Source organism: Dendrobates tinctorius, unplaced genomic scaffold (assembly GCF_039654945.1).
Source record: "Dendrobates tinctorius isolate UK_male_01 unplaced genomic scaffold, ASM3965494v1 ptg000011l, whole genome shotgun sequence".
Classification (NCBI taxonomy): domain Eukaryota; kingdom Metazoa; phylum Chordata; class Amphibia; order Anura; family Dendrobatidae; genus Dendrobates; species Dendrobates tinctorius.
The window spans coordinates 117,627,086-117,651,211 of NW_027361679.1; the positions used below are offsets into that span (position 1 = coordinate 117,627,086).

Consider the following 24,126-nt stretch of genomic DNA (forward strand, 5'->3'; position numbering starts at 1 on the left):
AAGTCTGCCATGAAGTCTATGGACACCGGTTTGTCGGCCCTGCAGGTGGCTGTACCTGGAAATGCCACTCAACTAGCCAGTCTTCAACAGGAGCTGGGTCAGCAACGGGATACTCATATTTTGAGTTATATGGCCTCCGTTGATAGCCGTTTGTCGGTCCTTCAGTCTGCCGCCGTGATCCCGACTCCACCTCCCTTGTCTACAGCTCTCCCGACGCCCCACCTCGCCAAGCCGCCTCGGTTCAGTGGCAATCCCAAGCTCTGCAGGGGGTTCTTAAATCAGTGTAGCCTCCATTTTGAATGGTTGCCTCAGCAATATCCCTCTGACTGGGCCAAAGTGGCCTTCATTATGTCCCATCTGGAGGGAGCGGCCCTGTCCTGTCTGAACCCTCTCTGGGAACGGGACGACCCCATTGTCTTGAGTCTTCTGGTCTTCTTGGATACTTTTCGCAGGGTTTTCGATGTGCTGGGTCGGTTAGCTTCTCTTACCGAGGCTCTTTTTAACCTTCATCAGGGTTCTCTCACGGTCGGGCAGTATGCGATCTGCTTTCGCACTCTCTCCTCTGAGCTTGGTTGGAATAACGCGGCATTGGTAGGGGCATTCTGGCGCGGTCTTTCAAGCAGAATAAAGGATGAAATCGTGGGTCGGGGTTCCTGGAGGACCTTATTTTGCTGGTCACCCGCATTGACCTGCGCTTCCAGGAGCGCTCCCGGGAGTTAGCGAGAGACAGGAGGTCCACTAGACCTACTTCCCTTTCCAACCGGTCCGCTAGTCCCCATCTTGCCGAGTCCTCTTCTCCCTCCTTGGTTGAACCCATGCAGGTGGATCGCCTCAAGTTGGCTGAGTTTGCGTCGGAGGGAGAGACAGGCACAAGGCTTATGCCTCTATTGCGGAGGTTCGTCGCATTTTGTCCGCACCTGTCCTGACTCCACCTAGGTCAGGTAAAAGAGGCCTCCCTAAGTGCTAATGATTCCTCTCAACCCCTTCCTATATCTGTTCTTGTGGTTTCAGGGCAGAGACATGGGTCCGAGGTGGCCTACATGGATTCGGGCTCAGCAGGTAACTTCATCCGGATTACCCTATGTAATCCTCGCCTGATTGCCTTAGTGGATGGCAAACCGCTACAGGAGACCGTCACCTTGGTCACTGAGGAAGTGGAGTTGCAAGTCGGAGCCTTATATCGAGAGAAGATAGCCTTTTACGTTTTGCCCAAGCTCTCCCATGCGATTCTACTCGGTCTCCCTTGGTAAAGGACTCATCAGCCTGTCCTCGACTGGTCATCAGGGGTGGTACTCCGCTGGGGCCACCCGTGCCAAGCTCGCTGCCTGACTCCTGTCCATCTTGCAGCCGCTCCTCGGCCACCTCCTGACCTTGCGGGCCTTCCTTCAGCCTACAGTTCCTACGCTGATGTCTTTGATAAGAAGGAAGCGGAGGTTCTTCCTCCACACCGGCCTTCTGACAGCCCAATTGAACTCATACCTGGTTCGACCCCTCCAAGGGGCAGAATCTACCCTTTGTCTCCCGCAGAGACCTTAGCTATTTCCGAATACGTCCGGGAGAACCTTGCCAAAGGCTTTACATGGAAGTCCTCTTCGCCCTCTGGAGCCGGATTTTTCTTCGTCAAGAAAAAGGACGGGTCTCTACGGCCGTGCATTGACAATAGGGGCTTGAATGAGATCACCATCAAGAACAGGTATCCTCTTCCACTCATTCCAGAGCTGTTTTACTGTCTCAGAGGGGCTCGAGTCTTCTCCAAGTTAGCCCTTAGGGGAGCCTATAATCTGATCCGTATCCACGTAGGTGATGAGTGGAAGACGGCTTTTAACACTCGAGACGGCCATTACGAGTACCTGGTCATGCCCTTTGGTCTCTGCAATGCTCCTGCGGTGTTTCAAGAGTTCGTCAACGAGATCTTCCGAGACCTCTTGTACTCCTGTGTGGTCGTGTACTTGGATGACATCCTCGTCTTCTGTCTGGATCTCTCATCCCACAGAAAGAGCGTTCGCCTGGTGTTACAGCATCTTCGGGAGAATCGCTTGTATGCTAAGATAGAGAAAAGTCTCTTTGAACAAACTCTCTGCCATTTCTGGGATACAATATCTCCAACACTGGAATAAGGATGGATCCCGAGAAACTGACTGCCATTCTTAAATGGCCTCGCCCCGTTAGAATAAGAGCGATACAACGGTTTCTCGGATTTGCCAATTATTACAGGCAATTCATTTCTCACTTTTTCGCAATAACCAAACCTATTTCCGCTCTCAGCCGAAAGGGGACAGCTCCCAATTCTTGGACCATGGTGGTGGAGGAGGCCTTTCAGACCCTAAAACGGGCTTTCTCCACGGCCCCGGTGTTGCACCGTCCTGAAAGCAACCAACCCTTTGTACTCGAGGTGGACGCTTCTTCAACAGGTGCCGGGGCGGTACTGTCCCAGAGATCAGTCTCCGGTCGTCTGCATCCCTGTGACTTCTTTTCGAAGGCCTTCTCTCCATCCGAGTGCAACTACTCAATCGGCGACTGTGAACTGTTGGCCATAAAATTAGCCCTGGAAGAATGGTGTCATGTCCTAGAGGGGTCTGTCCATCCCTTTGTAATCTTCTCTGACCACAAGAACTTGGCCTATCTCCAGTCTGCCAGAGACTCAATCCACGTCAGGCCAGATGGTCCTTATTTTTCGCCCGATTTGACTTCGAGCTCCGCTTTCGCCCCGGCAAAAAGAACATCAAAGCCAACGCCCTATCCAGGGTCTTCTAGCCAATCGAAACAGTGGAGGAACCTTCGCACATTATTGAGCCCACTAAAATCATCATGGTGGCTCCAGTGAACTGGCTCTCTCCACCTCTCGGCAAGACTCTTGTGCCTGAAAATCTCAAGCGAAAGGTCCTTCTATGGGGACTCTCTTCCAGATTGGCCGGCCATGCCGGAACCAAGAAGACTCTTGCCCTTATCACGCATCACTACTGGTGGCCTACCCTTCGCCAAGATGTGCTTGATTTCGTGGCCTCTTGTCCCTCCTATGCTAAAAACAAAGTGCTGTGACGACTTCCATCCGGCTTATTACTCCCATTGCCTGCCCCTGCGGTTCCTTGGGAACACACTGCCATGGATTTCATCACCGACCCACCCCGTTCTTCTGGCTATACAGTCATCCTGATGGTGGTGGACCGTTTCTCCAAGATGGCCCACTTCATCCCTCTGTCCGGTCTCCCCTCGGCTCCTGAGTTGGCCAAAGTCTTCATTCATCAGATCTTCAGACTCCATGGACTACCGCAACGTATTGTGTCTGACTGGGGGGTTCAGTTCACCTCCAAGTTCTGGCGGGCACGTTGTAAGCTTATGAACATTTCCCTCGACTTCTCCTCTGCCTACCATCCACAGTCCAACTGTCAAGTGGAGCGTACCAACCAGACGTTGACTGGGTACCTACGCCATTTCTCCAACGCCCACCAGAACGACTGGGTTAACCTACTTCCCTGGGCAGAGTTCGCCTACAAGGCCGGGATCACACACAGCAAGATACGGCCGAGTCTCGCAGGTTAAAACCAAGCTCTGGCGCCGGCACTCCGGAGCGGAACGTGCAGCCGCACAGCAATACATGGAGCTGCACGCTGCGCTCCGGAGTGCTGGTGCCAGAGCTTGGTTTTAACCTGGGAGACTCGGCCGTATCTCGCTGTAGTGTGACTCCGGCCTTACAACCATACTGGCGAGTCCTCAGCCAAGTCTCCGTTTTTCATTGTGTTTAGCAGACATCCTGGTGTTCCCCTTCCGGTAACCCCTGCCTCCGAGGTACCCGCGGCCAAAGCCTTGTCCTCAGAATTTTCCAAGATTTGGGCTGAGACCAACACGTCACTCAAGAGGGCCGCTGACCGGATGAAAAATTATGCCAACAAGAAGAGATTGGATTCCCCACGTATCGTACTGGGGACAAAGTCTGGCTCTCATCCAAATTTATCCGGTTGAAACTGCCCTCTTACAAGTTGGGTCCGTTCTACATCGGTCCGTTTGAAATTCTTGGACGTATCAATGAAGTCGCCTACAAATTGAGGTTGCCTGCTTCGCTCCGGGTCCCGAACACCTTCCATGTCTCTCTCCTGAAACCTGTGGTACTGAACTGTTTCCACCCCGTATCCGATCCTGTTTCTCAGCCGGATGGTACTGATAATACCTTTGAGGTGGAGGATATCATCGCAATGAAAAAGGTTAGAGGTAGGACCTTTTTTCTTATTGACTGGAAGGGCTTTGGTCCTAAGAAGAGGTCCTGGGAACCCGGGGAGAATATCAATGCTCCCCGCATTCTCAAGAGATTTTTTGCTAATCTCTGGGGAGGGCGGCTTAAGGGAGGCGGTACTGTCATGCCGCTGCTGTATACTCAACCGGCCTCCGTTCCCGCGCCGCAGCCCCCCTGCGTTCGGCAGTCACGGCGGCCCCTTCTGACAGGTCCGCGGCCGATGGCATCTCTGCATGCAATGTGCATGTGCCGTAGGTCGCGGCCGCGCCTCCCTCCTGTCACTTGTGCTCCAGCGGTGCCCTTACCCGGAAGCACTGTCGGACCAATGGCAGACCAGGCAGGCGTATATCAGGCCGTCCTCCTTTGAGGGAGGCGCCTGATCGTCGTGTTTGCTAGCTCACTGGGCCCTGCTTCCTCGTGTACTCTCTGGAGTCCCGCAGTCCTGTCTTCCGTGGTTCCTGCTGCAGTCCTGTATTCCCTGGGTCCTGCCATCTATGCTCCAGTCCTGCAGTTCTAATCCAGTCCTGCCTCCCGTGTTCCTGCTCCGTCCTGCTGTCTATGCTCCAGTCCCGCCGTCCTACTCCGGCCCTGTCACCAGTGATCCTGTCCTGATCTGCTGTCTATGCTCCAGTCCCGCAGTTCTACTCCAGTCCTGCCTCCCGTGTTCCTTCTCCGTCCTGCTGTCTATGCTCCAGTCCCGCAGTCCTACTCCAGTCCTGTCTCCAGTGATCCTGCTGTCTATGCTCCAGTCCCGCAGTCCTACTCCGGTCCTGTCTCCAGTGATCCCACTTCGTCCTGCTATCCCTGGTCCGGCCCTGCAATCCTACTCTGGTCCTACCTCCTACAGTCTCGTGCTCCTACTCCAGTCCGTTCTGAGTCGCCCCTCTCGGTACCGGCTAACGTGGTGCCCGAACCCCTGGGCCTGCTCCTAACGATCCCTGTATAGGGGTCGGCTCCACCTGGGAGCTCGCCCGGGGGGCCCCTCGGTGCCACGATCCAGAGGGTCCACTCCTGGAGATTTTCCTCACCTGACCTGCTGTGGTAAGTTAATATCAGCTCACAGTTGTGTACTTAGCCTTTACTGGTTATTACCAAGGGGTAATCACCCACCTATAAAAATTATATTGGGACCCCCTATATTTAATAACCAACAAAGGCTTTCTGACAGCTGTGGGCTGTTAGTAATAGCCTAGGAAGGGGCCATGGATATTGGCCCTCTCCCAGACTAGGAACATCAGCCCTTAGCCTCCCCAGAAATGGTGATCATGTGCAGTGACATAAAATACCACCACTCAGCCCGGCATCCAGGAGACACAGAGCTGAGCATGAGAATGCAACTTCGGTGGTGAGCGGTGACGTCAGTAACGTGACAGGAGTTCATAGCCGATGAACTACGATCACCTCACTGACTTCACCGCTCGGCACTGAAACTCTGAAGCGGTGTTATCACGCTCAGCTCAGTGTATCCTGGATGCCTGGCTGAGCAATAGCATCATGTCACCGTTGAGCAATGCATCCACATGTAGCTGAGTTGGGCTCGTCGTGGGACATATGGATTATCGGCAGACAGGTGAGGATTTATTTTCTTTTTTCTCGTTGGGGAGTTTTTTTTTTTTCTAATAAAGGACTTTGCTCAGTGTCTGTGTTTTTTTACTGAGACTGACAGGGTTAGGCTGGTTTCACATTCGCGCTTTTTAAGCGCACGCACGGCCGGGGGTAGCTCCGCCCCCGAGCCGGCTCTCTGCCCGGCGTGCCCGCCCCTTCCTTGTAGCGCCGCCTCCTAGCGCACAGCTGCGCCTGCGATCGGCGCACCCTATCTTTAGCATAGGGTGCGCAGATCGTGCGCAGGCCGTGCGCTAGTTGCGCTTTGACCTGCGCTGCGCACTTTTGACGGTGCGCCGTGCGCGCCAAAATCAAACTTTTCGGATTTTGGCGCGCACGGCGCACCGTCAAAAGTGCGCAGCGCAGGTCAAAGCGCAACTAGCGCACGGCCTGCGCACGATCTGCGCACCCTATGCTAAAGATAGGGTGCGCCGATCGCAGGCGCCGCTGTGCGCTAGGAGGCGGCGCTACAAGGAAGGGGCGGGCACGCCGGGCAGAGAGCCGGCTCGGGGGCGGAGCTACCCCCGGCCGTGCGTGCGCTTAAAAAGCGCGAATGTGAAACCAGCCTTAGTAATGACTCTTCTTTACTAACCCTTGGGCTTGATGTCAGCTGACATCAACCCCAATACTGTTACCCCACTTGCCACCGCACCAGGGCAAGTAGGGAGAGCGGAGGCTAAGCACCAGAATTGGCGTATATGATGGCTTTGCCATTTCTGTGGAGGCTAAGGGCTGATGTTCATAGTCTGGGAGTAGACCAATATCCAAGGCCCCTTCCTGGACTATTAATATCTGCCTATCATTTGCTGATTATTAAAAATAGTGGGACCCTAGGTCATTTTTTGGGGGGATATCCCCTTGTTAATAACCAGTAAAGGCTTAGTATACAGCTGATATTAATAGCCTGGGAAGCTCCAGGTTTATTGCCCCATTCCCAGGCTATAAACATCAGCAACTCAGCTGTCAGCTTTCCATCAGCTGGTTAAGAATAATATGGGGGACCTCACGCCATTTTCTTTTATTCCATCCCTTCTATTGTATTCTGACGGGTCACGCTGTGAATTTACTGTACTCGGCTGATGAAATGTCGGGTTTCCTATGAGACGGGTGAATATAAACTGCGCCGCACTCGGATAGTCCGTGTGATTTTTCTCGCACCCAGCGACTTGCATTGGTGAGTCTCGGCCATGTCACACGCCCGTACCCAGCGCATCCTGAGAATTTTTCCTCCCAATTCAGGTGATGAAAACCTCACGGATGAGTGCGGTCTCTCACTGTAGCGAGTGCAGAGCGCGGTTTCCTCATATCGCACTCGCCAATGTGAGCGCTGCCATATTGTAGAGGCGATCATTCCGCCACACTGCAGTCCCCATGCGGAGGAGCACTAGGAGAAATCCTCTGTGGGCACACAGTCCTGCCATGAGGCAGCCTGCAGCGCTACTCTGCCACGTCCTCCTTATGAACCCCCCTTGGAATAATTGCCGCGCGCTCGCTCACGTATCCCCGGGCATGCGCAGTGCCCTCACACCGCGCGTTCACGGCCCCGCCTCTCGCGCTCATCGCGGATAGAAGAGGCGGCTGATGCTGCGCCCGGAGCCCGCGGGTGAGAGGTCATGTGACTGGGAAGGAGGGTGGAGGGGACCCGGAATTTGTCACCCTGTGGCTAGTGTTGCCCAGTGAGCCAGGTGCCGCAGTTCGGTGGCCGTATGCACGGGAGAGCTCCGTGGCTGGCTACATACTGCTGTGGGGCCTTGCTGTGCCCGTGTGTGGCGGAAGGTGCTGCTTCGCCCTCACCGGTGAGCCATGGCGTGATGTGGCAGCCATATCGGCAGGGCTGTGTATGGGGCACTAGCATGGCCTCCTATGGAGGCAGTATGCTGGCAGCGAGGCCTCCCTTGTGTATGCACGCTCGGCTCTGCTGGGCGTGCATGTACTCTGGAGGAAGATGGGAGTAACCCAGGGCCGGACCCCTATAACAATGAGCAAGCAGAGGTGGCCTGCCACTTATTGGTGGGGTCTGCACAGAAATGCCCGTGGGATTAACCCCATGAGTCTGGCTAATACTCGTATACACCAGTGTCTGAAATCTGAGTGCCTGCTAGATTTCTGCTGCACTGGGCATATCTGGGACTTTATAGCTACTTACCTGCCTGTTGTGCACTGCGCCATTCTCCCCCGACACGGCAGGCACATACTGCCACTGCCGGGTCCGCCGCTATCCGCCATTCGTTATAATAGTCACCTATGGGCGGTGGATCCGTTGCCAACCGTTTTTTGACGGAATCCGGCGACGGATCCGCTTTTTCACACTGAGCATGCCCGGAAGAATTTCCTTGCCAGAAATTTAACCCCAAATTCCATTCTGGCGGCAGAAAAACTCTCTCTCTCTCGACTCATTTTCCTTTAAATTTCAGTCAATCACTACTAAAGCGGATCCGTCAAAAAACGGATCCGGTGCCATCTGTTTGTGCCACAACGGAAACGGATCCGTTTTTTCACAACCTGGCGGATTTTGACTGATGTCAAATAACTGAAATGTGAAACAGGCCTTAGACAGCGGGGATCCGGCTTTCAATCGGAATGACCTCCGGGGTCTCGCCCCATCAATGGAGCGGAAAAGAAGCCCCTGCTCCTTAGCTGTGTCGTCAGCGGAGGCTTCTGAATCCCCTGTGAAGAATGGCGCCGTGCACAACAGGTAAGTAAGTAGTAATTACCTGTATGTTGGTGCTTAGGTACTTTCTTTTTTTATTTTAATTATTTTTTTTATAAAGTCCCTGATATACTCTTTAGGGTGTGTGCACACGCTGCGGATTGTCCTGCAGATTTTTCCACGCGGATTTGTCAAAACCTGCAGGTAAATCCGCAGGTCAAAAGACCTGCTGTTTATCTGCAGTTTTTCTGTGGTTTTCCCCTGCGGTTTGACACCTGTCATGGAGCAGGTGCCAAACCGCAGCGGAATCCGCGCAAAGAATTGACATGCTGCGGTTTTCAATCTGCACTGTCTGCACAGCGGTTTTCATTGACTTTAATGGTACTGCACACCCTTAGGCTATGTGCACACGCTGCGGATTTGGCCTCTGTGGATCCGCAGCAGTTCCGCAGACAGTGTACAGTACCATGTAAGTCTATGTGATTTACATTCTGCTGTGCACATGCTGCGGTTTTTCAACTGCGAAAAAGCTGTGGTTTGAATCCGCAGAAAGAATTGACATGTCAATTCTTTCTGCGGATTCCGCTGTGGTTTGCCACCTATTCCATTGTCCAAGTGGCAAACCACAGGCCAAGTCGCAGGTAAAACCGCAGGTCATTTTACCTGCGGTTTTACCTGCGGATCCGCAGATAGAAATCCGCAGGTGAATCCGCAGCGTGTGCACATAGCCAGGGAACCTGTCAGCTGTTTTGGCCGCTATAAGATGTGGCCACCGCCTTTCAGGACTTATCTACAGCATTCTATTATGTTGTAGATAAGCCCCTGGTCTGACCTGCAAGATAAGAAAAATAAGTTTTATTGTACTCACGTCCGGTCCGATGGGTGTCGCAGGTTCGGTGCCTCCCATCGTCTTGCGTCATCGCTCCCCGGCATCATGTTCCTGTGTAGGCGTACTTGTCTACCCTGTAGAGTGCAGGGCAAAATACTGCAGTGCGCAGGTGCCGGGGCTTTCAGACCTTTCCCACCACCTGTGCACTGCAGTACTTTGCCCTGCACTCTATAGGGTAGATAAGTACGCCTGCACAGGAACATGATGACGGGGAGCGATGAAGCAAGCTGGAAAGCGGCATTGCAAGAAGACGTGAGGTCCCGGACCTACGACACCCAGCGGACCGGACCGCCAACCAGGTGAGTATAATAAAACTTATTTTTCTTATCTTTCAGGTCAGATTGGGGGCTTATGTACAGCATTATAGAATTCTGTAGATGGCAGTGGCCGCATCTTATAGCGGCCAAAACAGGTGACAGGTGCACTTCTAAGGGAATCTGTTAATGGGTTTTAGCTATGACACTTGAGCAGCATGAGGTAGGAACTGAGACCCTGAATCCACTGATGTCACTTACTAGACTGTGTGTTTTTCAATAAACTCAGTATTTATTCAGCAGGAGATTGGGACTAGAGTTGAGCAAATATGTTCAGAAACGATCGTCGAATGTGACTTTGCCATATTTGTGGCATATTTGTACCCTGTTCATGTCAAATTTATGTTTGACGGTCACTTCCAAACATATTCGGTATTTTATACTGCCATTGACTCCAGTGACGTTCGGCGAATAATGCAAATACAATATTTGCCGCCGATCATAATCTGAACTGAATTTTTAAAAATTCACTCAGCCCTAATTGGGACTACCTGACTAGCCACCTCCAGCTTGCTGTGCCAGCCGTGCGTCCACCACTGATTAGCGACTCTCTGTCAATATACGGTGTAAAAAGAAAACTGAGGCTCAGGGGTTGGACAGGGCACAACATTCAAAGCACTGCTAAATCTGCAGTGGAGAAAACTGCACCTAGTAACTAAGTGATACATTGGAATAAGGGTATGTTTCCACGGTCAGTAAACACTGCGGCTTGGACGCTGCATACATCCGCAGCATCCAAATGTTACAGCATAGTGGATGGGATTCCAAGAAATCCCATGTCCACTATGCCTGCACTTACACCCGTGGCTTACCTGTGGAGACGGACGTGCGGCACATCTCTCCAGACCGCAGCATATCTATTTATCTTGTGGAGACACGAGTCTCCGCAAGATGAATCTCACCTGTACAATGTATAGGACGCAGTGATTCCATACGGTTCAATGAACACATGCAGAATCATCTGCGTTCAATAGCCGGCAGCGCTTTGGACACATCGAACATGTGCTGCATCCAAAGTACTGCCAATTACTGACCGTGTGCACCCGGCCTAAGGTACCTTATGCTGCTGTCAGATTACATAACAAAAACCTGCTGACCCATCCCCTTTTAGGCTATGTGCCCACGTTGCGTTTTAAAACGCACAGTGAAAACCGGACTCCTTCCCAGAAATCGCGTGTTTTTTTCCGCGCGATTTTACCGCAATTCTGTTCTTGATTTTGCCGCGATTTTCTCAAGCACTTTCCAAGCGGTTTGAAGCATCGCTTGGAAAGTGATTGACAGGTTGGTCACACTCGTCAAACATAGTGTTTGACAAGTGTGAGCAGCTTTTTACTATTGAGGCCGCCTATGCGGCGTCAATAGTAAAAGATAAAATGTTAAAAATGATAAAAAAAATAAAAAATCGGGGTATATTTACCTTCCGACGTCCCGCGCTGCCATCCCCGGCCTCAGCGTTCCCAGTAATGCCTTGCGAGACCTGTGATGACGTTGGTCTTGCATTACTATAGCGATCTCGTGAGACCACGTCATCACAGGACCTTGCCGCAAGGCTTTACTGGGAACGCTTAGGCTGGGAATGCAGCGCGGGACGTCGGAAGGTAAATATACCCCGATTTTTTTTTTTTTATTTTTTTTTTTTACAGGGGTTTGGTGCCCAGGGCCTGGAGGACAGTCTCCTCTCCTCCACACCGTGGGTACCAACCGCACATGAGACGCTTAACTTCACGCATGGTGGGCATAGCCACATGCGGGAAGTAAGCGATTCTCATGCATTCCTATGGGTGCGGGATCGCGGCAATTCTTTGCGATTCCGCACAAAAGAATGAGCATGCTGCGATTTTTTTTTCCGCGATGCGATTCCACCGCGGGAAAAAACGCAGCATTAGCACAGCATGTGCGGAATGCCATAGGAATGCATGGGGGGCGTTCTGTACACGATTTTTAAACGTTTTCGCACCGAAAATCGCATCGTGGGCACACAGCCTTAATGTGTTGTTCCTCTAATTGGAAAGTGAAGGCATATTGCTAGATTTTAATAACATTCTGATCATTGGGTGGCCACTTGTTGGGATCCGAACAATTCTGAGATTGATAACTGTTCAACGCTGAATCCCTTTGAGTAGTTTTCACTTTGAAGCAAATGTACTAATAACATAAATGTGGAATATAAAAGTCTTAAGATGTACCAAACTTATTACAGGTCATGCTGGATGATGCATACGGTGAACTTTTTACATCGTGTACTCGCAGTTTACACCATCTGTTATTTGGGTGATATTTTCATACTTTTTAAGCGCACAAAGTGGAGCAGAGCGAATCTTATGTACAGTATTTTACAAAGACTCGCAGATAAACATTGGTCAGGGCGCAAGCCGATTTTTTTTTTTTTTTTTTTTTTTTTTAAATCGGATTGTACTCGGCTGTTTTTCTTACAGATGAGTATGAGCCCTTAAACACAGAGACAAAAAAAAAAAAAATATATATATATAGATATATATATATAGATATATATAGATAATTATAGAAATATATTAGAATAGATATCCTGCTGATATCCATTTTCCCAGCCCCCTACATATTAATTGCACCCTTTAGTTCTTTTAGGCGATGTGCACATGTATGCAGAAAATTTCTGCATGAAAACCGGACTCCAACCCTGAAAACGCGTGTTTTTTTTTCTGCACGTTTTGGTTTTTGCGCAAAAAACGCACGTTTTTTATGCGTTTTTTTCAGGAGCGGTCCCAGTCTCATAGAAAATAGCTAGAAACGTGGAATTTCTGCAAAATGAATGAGCTTGCTGTGTTTTCTCGCGGAAAAAACGCATCAATATGCACAAAAAGTGCGGCATTCATTAAAATGAATGGTATGCTTTTAAGCGTTTTATTTGGTAAAAATGCGAAAAAAAAAACGCTTACGTGTGCACACAGCCTTAATGTGGCACTAAAGTGTGTTTAGCCTGGTTTAAACAAATAAAAACAAAAACAATGATGTGGGGTCCCCCCTATTTCTGATAACCAGCCAAGGTAAAGCAGACAGCTGTGGGCTTATATTATCAGGCTGGGAAGGTCCATCGTTATTGGGATGTAAACCCACCACACCCCAAAGTGGCGCATCACATTAGATGCGTCAGCTCTCGCACTTTGCATCACTCTTCCCGATTGCCCTGGTGTGGTGGCAATTGAGCTAATGGTATTTGGGTTTGATGTCAGCTGTGTAATGTCCGCTGACATCCCCCTTAAAAAAAAAAAAAAAAAAAAAAAAAAAAAACACTCCGACTTTGTCACCAATTTATTTAAAAAAAAAAAAATGTTGGTCCACAAATAGAAACCTGAAAGACACAAAAAAAAGAAGGCTCAGTAGAGGATTTGGCTATCCTCATTCCCATTAAATTTACTGTATATACTCGTGTATAAGCCGACCCCCCCCAACCCCTCCTTAATTTTGCCACAAAAAAAACTGGGGACTTGCGTATAAGCCTAGGGTGGAAAATGCAGCAGCTACTGGTAAATTTCAAAAATAAAAATTGGTACCAATAAAAGGAAAATTAATTGAGACATCAGTAGGTTAAGTGTTTTTGAATATCCATACTGAATCAGGAGCCCCATATAATGCTCCATACAGTTCATGATGGCCCCATAAGATGCTCTATACAACATACGCCCCATATAATGCTCCATAAAGTTCATGATCAGCCCCATAAGATGCTCCATACAAAATACACCCCATATAATGCTGAACAAAGGTTAATAATGGCCCCATAAGATGCTCCATAGAATATGCCCCATATGCTGCTCCATAAAGGTTATGGCCCCATAAGATGTTCCATAAATTATGCTCCATAGATTATGCCTCCATATGCTGCTCCATAGATGTCCTTCAATTACCTAGATCCAGACTATGGACACTCCGAACAAGGCTCCATAGCCTTTGAGCAGAAGTCTCTCCCGGCTCACGTGAAACCAGGAGACTTCGAAATTGACATGCTGCGTCTTAGAAAAGTGCACCCCAGGTGACTTTACGTAGCATCAAAAAGAATCACAGTGGGCATGAGACTTCTATTAATCCCCGCCACTTTTGCTTGTAAAACGCAGCGTTTTGGATGCATTGAAAATACGCTGCGTCCAGAACTCTAGTAACACTCATCGTACACAATCTTTAGCAGGAGATTTTCCTTTCTAAAAAGTTTGTCTTTACAGTCCAAATCATATGTATGGCCTCATTTACTCCTGGCTGTCCTAGCACCCTATCCCCAACGTTTTGCTTACATTGCCTGCAGACATCACAGCCTGTATCCCCCAAGAGCGGCCAATGTAAATACGAGCATCAGGGATGCGGCAGTGCAAAAGCCAAGAGTAAAAGGGTGAGTACATGTTACTTAACTATTGTACATGTATTTTCATTGTCTTTGAAAACCCCTTCTATATATAGTATATAGAGGTGATCTGATAGTTGCTACTGAGCAGGTGGCGCCATCTTGGAGGACGAAATTTTTTTTTTTTCTTCTCCAGCAAGATGGTGCCGCCAGCGCAATAGCAGCTATCGTATCACCTCTATATACTCTGATTGCTGCTACTGCGCAGGTGCGTCGGTTGCCATTGTTAAATTATATTTTTTATTTTTTGTACGATCTGAATAACATCAAGCACAGTTATTGTTGGGACAGTAAACTTGTGATTATGCCACGGCTGGCACCAGCCTGCAGGTTTTTTTTTCTTTAGTATGTACGGGTTATTCATTATGCAAACTAGGGGGCAGGTCAGTGAGGGATCAGTGACCTGTCAGCAGTCTGCATTGTGAATACCTAATCAGAGCACCACATAAAGACCCCACCACAGGCCGCCACAGAGCACGAACATATCATTAACTAAAAACACAGATTAAACAACCACAAGACGGATTTCATCACCCATTGTAATCAGTATAACGGCTCCAACCTGACATTGTGTGTAGGCTACTGTGCACAGTCCTGCTGACACGTTCCCTTTAATAAGAGTGCTCTATACAAAAAACTGTTTCACTTGATTAATTTTTTTTTAGAAGATATTCCACATTATGTACTTAAAATTCATGGGTGCCAATAACTGTGAGCAGGACTGTATGTTGCTCAAATACTAAAAGCACATAAGCTCCATGTGAATATTAACTTGTTTGCATGTACTTTTGTAAGGCAGAATTCTAGTGCACGCATATGTGAATCTGTCTTTAAAGGGATCTTGTCCCCTGATTCATGCTTCCCGAACCATGGGCATGCTGAGTCAGAGGCCGGCTACCTAACGCACCCTAGTGTTCTGCTGCAACAATAGAGCAATCCTTGCAGGAAGCTTGACCTGCAGGTCTAGGGCTTATACAGTCAGGCTTTACTCGGAAGCTATTCACACATCTAATATTCTTGCCACGTTTTTAGTTAAAACTGCAAAAACTCTTTCCTGATGCTGTATTTAAACTGACTTGAAAGGAAACAGATGCCAGAATCATCAAAATGAATGTAAGGGGTAATACAACCCCTGTATGCATCAATGGAGTCAACAGCTTTAAGAAAAAATTCTTTTTTTTTTTTTTTATTACCAAATGGAATAAATGCAGTATGTATAATACACCATGGCATGTAACGGCGCTCCTGGCCCTGACTGAGAACCAGCCGCACTGGAGAGATCTATATTCAGAGCATTGACTGAACCAGCACCGCCCCTATTACTGAAACTGAATGCTGGCGGGGAGAATAAGGCTATGTGCACACACTGTGGATTGGTCTGCGGATTTTTATTTGCAGAACCGCAGGTAAAATACCTGTGGTTTGGCCTGCGGTTTTGCCCTGCGGTTTGCCACCTGGACAATGGAGGAGATGGTAAACCGCAGCAGAATCCGCAGAAAGAATTGACATGTCAGTTGTTTCTGCGGATTCAAAACCGCAGCTTTTCCGCAGTTAAAAATCCGCAGCGTGTGCACAGCAGAATGTTAAACCCATAGGATAACATGCTACTGTACACTGTCTGCAGAACTGCTGCAGTTCTGCTGCAGCCAAAACCACAGCGGAACTGCAGCAAAAACCGCAGCGTGTGCACAGCAGAATGTTAATCCCATAGGTTAACATGCTACTGTACACTGTCTGCAGAACTGCTGCAGTTCTGCTGCAGCCAAAACCGCAGCGTGTGCACATAGCCTAAGGATCATTTTCTCCCCTCTGCTTTCGGCTGCATGCAGGCGCTGGGCACCATAATAACACTGTTAACCTGCAGATTAACCTCATATCTTAAGGTTAACCCCTTAATGACCCTAGCTTTTTTTTTTGGTTTTGCATTTTTGTTTTTCACTCTCCACCCCCCCCCCCTTCCCAGAGCCACAACCTTCTTAGGGTACGTGCACACGCTGCGGAATCCGCACGGATTTTGCAAAAACCGCAGGTCTTTGGACCTGCGGATTATCTGCGGTTTTGCCTGCGGTTTGGTCCTGCGGATTCACTATCTCCACAATGGTGGAGATAGGAACCCGCAGCGGTTTCCGCAGAAAGAATTGACATGCAATTCTTTCTGCGGATTCAAAACCGCAGCAAATCCGCGCGTTTTTTTCCGCAGCGTCGGCACAGCGTTTTTTTTTTTTTCCCCATTCAAATGAATGGTACTGTACACCGCAGCTAAAACTGCTGCGGAAACGCAGCGGAATCCGCAGCGTGTGCACACAGCCTTACTTTTCCATCAACATGGCCATGTGAGGGCTTATTTTTTTTGCAGGATGAGTTGTACTTTTGAAAACACCATTGGTTTTAGCATGTCGTGTACTTGAAAATGGGGAAAAAACATTCCAAGAGCGGTGAAATTACAAAAAAAAAGTGCAGTCTCACACAGGTTTTTTGTTTGGCTCTTTTGCTAGGTTCACTAAATGCTAAAACTGACCTGCTATTATGATTCTCCAGGTCATTGCGAGTTCATAGACGCCAAACACGTCTAGGTTCTTTTTTTATCTAAGTGGTGAAAAAATTTTTCAGTGTTTGCTAAAAAAAAATTGCGTAATTTTCCGAGATCCGTAGCGTATCCATTTTTTTTTTTTTTTGTGGTCTTGGGTCGGATAAGGGCTTTTTTTTTGCATGCCGAGCTGATGTTTTTAAGGATTCCATTTATGTGCAGATACGATCTTTTGATCGCCTGTTATTGCATTTTAGTGCAATGTCGCGGCAACAAAAAAAAAGTATTTCTGGCGTTCTGATTTTTTTTTTCCCGCTGCGCCGTTTAGTGACAGAGTTAATTCTTTTTTTGATCGGGCGATTCTGAACGCGGCGATACCAAATATGTGATTTTTTTTTTTTTTTTAAATTTACCGTATATACTCGCGTATAAGCCGAGATTTTCAGCCCATTTTTTTGGGCTGAAAGTCCCCCCCTCGGCTTATACGCGAGTCATATACCGGAGGGGGAGCGGGGGTGTCAGAGATCATACTCTCCTCTTCTGGCACTACTCTGCAGCCTCTGCGTCTCCCTCTGCCATCTGCTTCCTGCATTCAGCAGTCACGTGGTACTGCTCATTAAACTCATGAATATGCGCATATTTAATGAGCGGTACCACGTGACCAGCTGAATGCAGGAAGCAGACAGCAGAGGGAGAAGCAGGGGCTGCTGCTGCAGAGAAGACCTTTCGCTAGGAGGGGTGAGTATGACGGGGGGCAGAGTGATATTCACCTGTCACCGCTCCAAGCCATGCACCGCTGTGTCTCCGGGTCGTCCTGCTGTGATGGCAGAGGACGCGATGACGTAGTCAGTGCGTGTCCTCTGCTGTCACTGCAGAGAGCCGGGAGACAGAGCGGTGGATGGCAATGGAACATGGACAGGTGAATATCGCCACTGCCAGGAGCTCAGGACACCAGCACCTGGCCCAAAGCGACGGAGAGGTGAGTCTTTTTTTTTTTTTTTTTTTTATTGATGCAGCAGCAAATAAGGGGTATATAGGGAGCATCTTATGGGGCAGCATTAACCCTTGTAGAGCAGCATATGGGGGTATTTATGGGGCAGCATTAACCCTTGTGGAGCAGCATATGGGGGGTATCTATGGGGCAGCATTAACCCTTGTGCAGCAGCATATGGGGGGTATTTATGGAGCATCTTCTTGGGGCAGCATTAACCCTTGTGCAGCAGCATATGGGGGGTATTTATGGAGCATCTTCTTGGGCCAGCATTAACCCTTGTGGAGCAGCATATGGGGGTATTTATGGGGCAGCATTAACTGTTGTGCAGCAGCATATGGAGTGTATTTATGGAGCATCTTCTTGGGCCAGCAATAACCCTTGTGCAGCAGCATATGGGGGGGGGTTTATCTATGGAGCATCTTCTCGGACCACCATTTAACCATTTTATGGGGTGAAAAGGGGGTGATTTAAAGGGAATCTGTCACCCCATTTTAGCCCTATAAGCTGCGGCCCCCGATGAAACCTGAAAGATAAGAAAATCACGTTAGATTATACTCACCAGGGGGCGTGGTCCGTTGCGGTGGGTGTCGCGATCCGGCGCCTCCCATCTTCATATGATGATGTCCTCGTCCTTACTTCTCCCTCGGATCCAGTGCAGGCGTACTTGATCTGCTGTGTTGAGGACACAGTAAAGTACTGCAGTGCGCAGGTGCCTGGAAAGGTAAGAGAGGTCTGGCGCCTGCGCACTGCTGGACTCTGCTCTGCCCTCAACAAGGCAGAGAAAGTACGCCTGCGCAGGAGCCGAGGGAGAAGCAAGAAGGCGCAACAACCATAGAGGTCTCAAGGAGACCTCTGGTTGTTATGCCAACGCATCGCTGACCCCCAATCACGTGACGGGGGTTGGCGATGCACATATTTCTGGTCTAGCGGCCGGAATCGCTGGTTAAATGCCGCTGTCAGCATTTGACAGCAGCATTTAACTAGTTAATAGGCGCGGTGGATCGAGATTCCACCTGCGCCTATTGCGAGCACATGTCAGCTGTTGAAAACCGCCAAAGCCCTCATCAAAGCGGAGGATCTGACCTCGGTCATACTATTCTATCCGAGGTCAGAAAGGGGTTAACATTGTTATCTCTGGTTACAGGTTCCACATGCCCATGGTGCCCAGTGTACACCTGCATGATCAGTGACATGTCGTTCACTGGTTGATCACGTTTGATGACACAGCATTATTTGTCATCAGCACATCCCCTCATGTACAGGCATCTATCTGCCTGACAATTGTTATGGAAACTTGGGGAGGAATGTTCCCATGAATGGTCATTTGTGCAAAGATGGCCAGGATTATTGAAATCTGTAAATGTGACGAAATGAACACACATTGACTTACTATATCGTCAATCTCTTCTGATTCCAGGCAATTTATTAGCACGTTTGTTTGTAATTTTTTGTGATAATTGCTGATTAAAGAGAACCTGTCGCCTGATTCATGCTCCAAAACCATTGGTAGAAAGAAGCAGACGATGGCTGTGTGATTGCACACGTGGAAATCTTCCTCTGAAATTTCAGAAAAAAAACTAATATAAAGGTAAGCTGTCATATAAGAAAAAAAAGCTATTAACCTGCAGATACAGGGTTAATCTCCAGACTAATAGCGTTCTGAAGCTGCCCGGCGCCTGCACTGAGATCCCTCTGATGGGAGGAAATAAGCTTTATTTCTCCCGGCAGCGTGCGTCTTACAGTCATAGGGGTGGTGCTGGTTTCAGAGACCACTCGGTAAGCACCACAAGTCTTGGATGACTAGTGTGAAGCAGGTCCTGGGCAGTTTCTTCACACCAAGATCCCTTGGCCGAGCAGTCTCTTGGGGTATGTGCACACGTAGTTTTTAGGTGCTGCGGAATTTGTAAAATCCGCAGGTAAATTTCAGGTCAAAAGACCTGCGGATTAGGCTGCGGTTTTGCCCTGCGGGTTCACATCTCTACAATGGAGGAGATGGTAAATCGCAGCGGAATCCGCAGAAGGAATTGACATGTCATTTCTTTCTGCGGATTTGAAACCGCAGCAAAACCGTGTGGAAAAATCCGCACAGTCTGCACTGCGGTTTCCATTTTACATAGAGTAAAATGGTATTGTACAACGCAGCAGATTCTGCTGTGGACCCGCAGGGCCAGACACGCTGTGGATCCGCAGCGTGTGCACATAGCCTCAGAGACATTACACTCAAGGGGGGGAATGTGCTGGGAGTTGCCTCAGACTGGTCATCCAAGACACATGGGCCCTGACCGGCTTTTCAAAGTACGGTATGTGTTCTCTGAAATGCCAGCGTTTCGAAGTAAAATGTTCCCAGCCTCAATGCCACAACCAGTGTATGATTCGTGCTGCCAGTGGTGGAGAAAACATGAATCGGATGACAGCTTTAGGCTACGTGCCCACGATCCGGAATAGCGGCATTTTTTACTCTTCTTTTCCCTGCGTCCAAAACGCTGCTCTCTAATTGCCGCACTTGTTTGCCAGATGCAGAGTTACCGCCTGTGCTGATATTCTTTTGGTTAAAATCCACAGAAATTGACATGCTGCATCACAGGTGAGATTACACAGCTTTAAAAAGCACAGTGGAAGGGTTTTCTAGAAATCCCATCCACTGTGCTTGTAATGTGGTCAGGCGGCGTTCTGGAAGAAGCATCAAAATTACGCTGTGTCCAAAATGCTTCTATTCCACATCATGGGCATGCAGCCAAATTATTGTATTTCCAATTGTTAGAGATGGATTCATACTGCATGTCTGTGAACATATTCTGATATAGCTCAGTACCATACATGGTAATAAGGCTGGTGTGGCCACTAGGGGGCAACGGTAACTAAGGTTCTACCGCAGCACTCTTCCCATCGTCATCTCATTCATACGTCTCCAGGAACAGGGAACGCTGATTTGCTATTTATATGATGAACATTTATCACTTCTTCTGCGTATATGTAGTGTAAATCTCTAGCCGCAAACAAATCGTGGTGCTGTTGCATTCATAGGGTCTGAAACGTTGTGTCCACAGCTAGATGATGTGATATATAATCTCATAGAGTGGCATTGAATAAATCATGAGCCTAAAATAGTGTTCTTTATGCATTGAAAAAGACTTGCATAACTGTATAGCAATTAATGCCAGCGTTGTTGCTAATGAGATGGAGGGACAGTAGGACAGTACATATTCTGTGCAGTGAAGAGCTTGGATTTGTGTACAATGATGGAGAATTGCCCACACTGTAATCTTTACACCAAGGTGCATGGGCCTGAGCTGCAGGCTCTGCTAAAAGGAACGTGCTGGGCCTGGTAGTGTATTGACGCTGACACAGGACTGAGGCCCCCTTCGCTCAGCGGATTACCTGAGGTCCCTGATCAATCTAGCATGCATGGCTTGTCCTGAACATTGTCCATTTGAGCAGTTGTTCCCTTTCAATTAAACTTCTGCCCCTGCTTCAGTTTCTAACAGCGCAGCAGCCTTTTAGTGAGCTCAGCAACGCTTGTGCTTTAGAGCTGCTGAGCGCACTAGTTGGTTTAACCACTTCAAGACCTGGCACATTTTCAGGGTTTTCATAGATATGGTTTAACCCCTTCACCCCCAAGGGTGGTTTGCACGTTCATGACGGGCCAATTTTTACAATTCTGACCACTGTACCTTTATGAGGTCATAACTCTGGAACGCTTCCATGGATCCCGGTGATTGACATTGTTTTCTCGTGACATATTGTACTTCATGTTAGTGGTAAAATTTCATTCAAATAACTTGCGTTTATTTGTGAGAAAAACGGAAATTTGGCGAAAATTTCGCAATTTTCCAACTTTGAATTTTTATGCCCTTAAATCACAGAGATATGGCACCCAAAAAACTTGATAACTAACATTTCCCACATGTTTACTTTACATCAGCACAATTTTGGAACCAACATTTTTTTTTTGTTAGGAAGTTATAAGGGTTAAAAGTTGACCAGCGATTTCTCATTTTTACAACACCATTTTATTTTTTCGGACCACATCACATTTGAAGCCACTTTGAGGGGTCTATATGATAGAAAATACCCAAAAGTGACACCATTCTAAAAACTGCACCCCTTAAGGTGCTCAAAACCACATTCTAGAAGTTTATTAACCCTTTAGGTGCGTCACAGGGATTTTTTTGAATATTTAAAAAAAAAAAAAAAAATGAACATCTAACTTTTCACAAAAAAAATACTTCAGGTTCAATTTTTTTTATTTTACCAAGGGTAACAGGAGAAATTGGACTGCAAAAGTTATTGTGCAATTTGTCCTGAGTACGCTGATACCTGATATGTGGGGGGGAACCACTGTTACGGCGCATGGCAGAGCTCAGAATGGATGGAGCGCCGTTTGACTTTTTCAATGCAAAATTGTCTGGAATTCAGATCGGACGCCATGTCACGTTTGGAGAGTCCCTGATGTACCTAAACAGTGGAAACCCCCTACAAGTGACCCCATTTTGGAAACTAGACCCCCCCCCCCCAAGGAACTTATCTAGATATGCGGTGAGAACTTTGAACCCACAAGGGCTTTACAGAAGTTTATAACGTACAGCGGTACAATTAAAAAATCATATTTTTTCCACAAAAATGATCTTTTCACCCCAGTTTTTATTTTCCCAAGGGTAACAGGACCCTAAAAGTTATTGTGCAATTTATCCTGAGTACGCCGATACCCCACATGTGGGGGTAAACCACTATTTAGGCGCATGGCAGAGCTCGGAAGGGAAGCAGCGCCATTTGACGTTTTTGGCTGGAATTGAGATCGGACACCATGTCGCGATTGGAAAACCCCTGATGTACCTAAACAGTGGAAACCCCCCACAAATGACACCATTTTGTAAGCTAGACCCCCCAAGGAACTTATCTAGATGTGTGGTGAGCACTTTGAACCCCCCAGTGCTTCACAGAAGTTTATAACGCCCGGGCGTGAAAATAAAAAATTCGTATTTTTTCCACAAACATGATCTTTTAGTCACCATTTTTTTATTTTCCCAAGGGTAACAGGAGAAATTGAACCCCAAAAGTTGTTGTCCAATTTGTCCTGAGTACGCTGACGCCCCATATGTGGGAGAAAACTACTGTATGGACACACGTCAGGGCTCGGAAGGGAAGTAGTGACTTTTTGGAATGCAGACTTTGAGGGAATGTTCTGCGGGTGTCATGTTGCCTTTGGAGAGCCCCTAATGTACCTAAACAGTGGAAACCCACCACAAATGACCCCATTTTGGAAACGAGACCCCCCTAAGGAACTTATCTAGATGTGTGGTGAGCACTTTGAACCCCCAAGGGCTTCACAGAAGTTTATAACGCTCGGACGTGAAAATAAAAAAATCATTTTTTTCCACAAAAATGATATTTTTGCCCCCAATTTTTTATTTTCTTAAGGGTAACAGGAGAAATTGGACCCCAAAAATTGTTTTGCAATTTGTACTGAGTAGGCTGATACCCTACATGTGGGGGTAAAACACTGTTTAGGCGCATGTCAGAGCTTGGAACGGGAAGGAGCACCATTTGACTTTTTCAACTCAGAATTGGCTGGAATTGAAATCAGACGCCATGTTGCATTTGGAGAGCCCCTGATGTGCCCAAACAGTGGAAACCCCCAATTCTAACTCCAACCCGAACCCCAACACACCCCTAACCCTAATCTCAACCCTAGCCCTAACCCTAGCCCTAACCCTAACCCTAGCCGTAATGGAAAAATGGAAATAAATACCTTTTTTTTATTTTATTTTCCCTAACTAAGGGGGTGATAACGGGGGGTTTGATTTACTATTTATGGCGGTTTTTGTTTGGCGGCTGTCGCACGCTAAAAGACGCTTTTTATTGTAAAAACAGTTTTTGTATCACTACATATTGAGAGCTATAATTTTTCCGTATTTTGACCCACTGAGTCATGTGAGGTCTTATTTTTTGCGGGACGAGTTGACGTTTTTATTGGTACCATTTTCGGGCACGTGACATTTTTTGATCGCTTTTTATTCCGATTTTTGGGACGCAGAATGAACAAAAACCAGCGTGTCATGAATTTCTTTTGGGGGGGGTGCGTTTACGCCATTCCGCGTGCGGTAAAATTGATAAAGCGGTTTTTTTCTTCGGGTCAGTACGGTTACAGCAATACCTCATTTAGGTCATTTTTTTGTTTTGTCGGTTTTATGCAATGAAAACTATTTTATATAAAAAATATTTTTGCATCGCTTTATTCTGCGAGCTATAACTTTTTTATTTTTTCGCTGATGATGCTGTGTGGTGGCTCGTTTTTTGCGGGACAAGATGACGTTTTCAGCGGTACCATGGATATTTTTATGCGTCTTTTTGATGGCGCGTTATTACACTTTTTGTTTGGCGGTATGATAATAAGTCATTATTTTTTGCTTCGTTTTTTATTTTTATTTTTTAAGGGGTTCGCTAAAGGGGTTAACTAATGGGACAGTTTTATAGGGCGGGTCGTTACGGACGCGGCGATACCTAATATGTGTACTTGTTTTTTTTTTTTTGTTTTTTTTTTATTTTCAAA

The 24,126-nt window shown here is 47.7% G+C and overlaps 1 protein-coding gene across 6 annotated transcripts in view; it reads left to right on the top strand.

Moving 5' to 3' along the window:
- The window catches only part of GNG7 (G protein subunit gamma 7), a 269,067-nt gene that overhangs the window by 213,287 nt on the left and 31,654 nt on the right, over positions 1 to 24,126 (top strand). For 2 of the 6 annotated variants that reach the window (XM_073546842.1, XM_073546827.1), the window contains exon 1: positions 7,440 to 7,626. The exons of 1 other annotated variant lie outside the window; for it this stretch is intronic. The gene's annotated coding sequence lies outside the window, so the exon portion shown is untranslated. 3 more of the 6 variants (XM_073546848.1, XM_073546835.1, XM_073546821.1) reach the window with 3 other exon arrangements.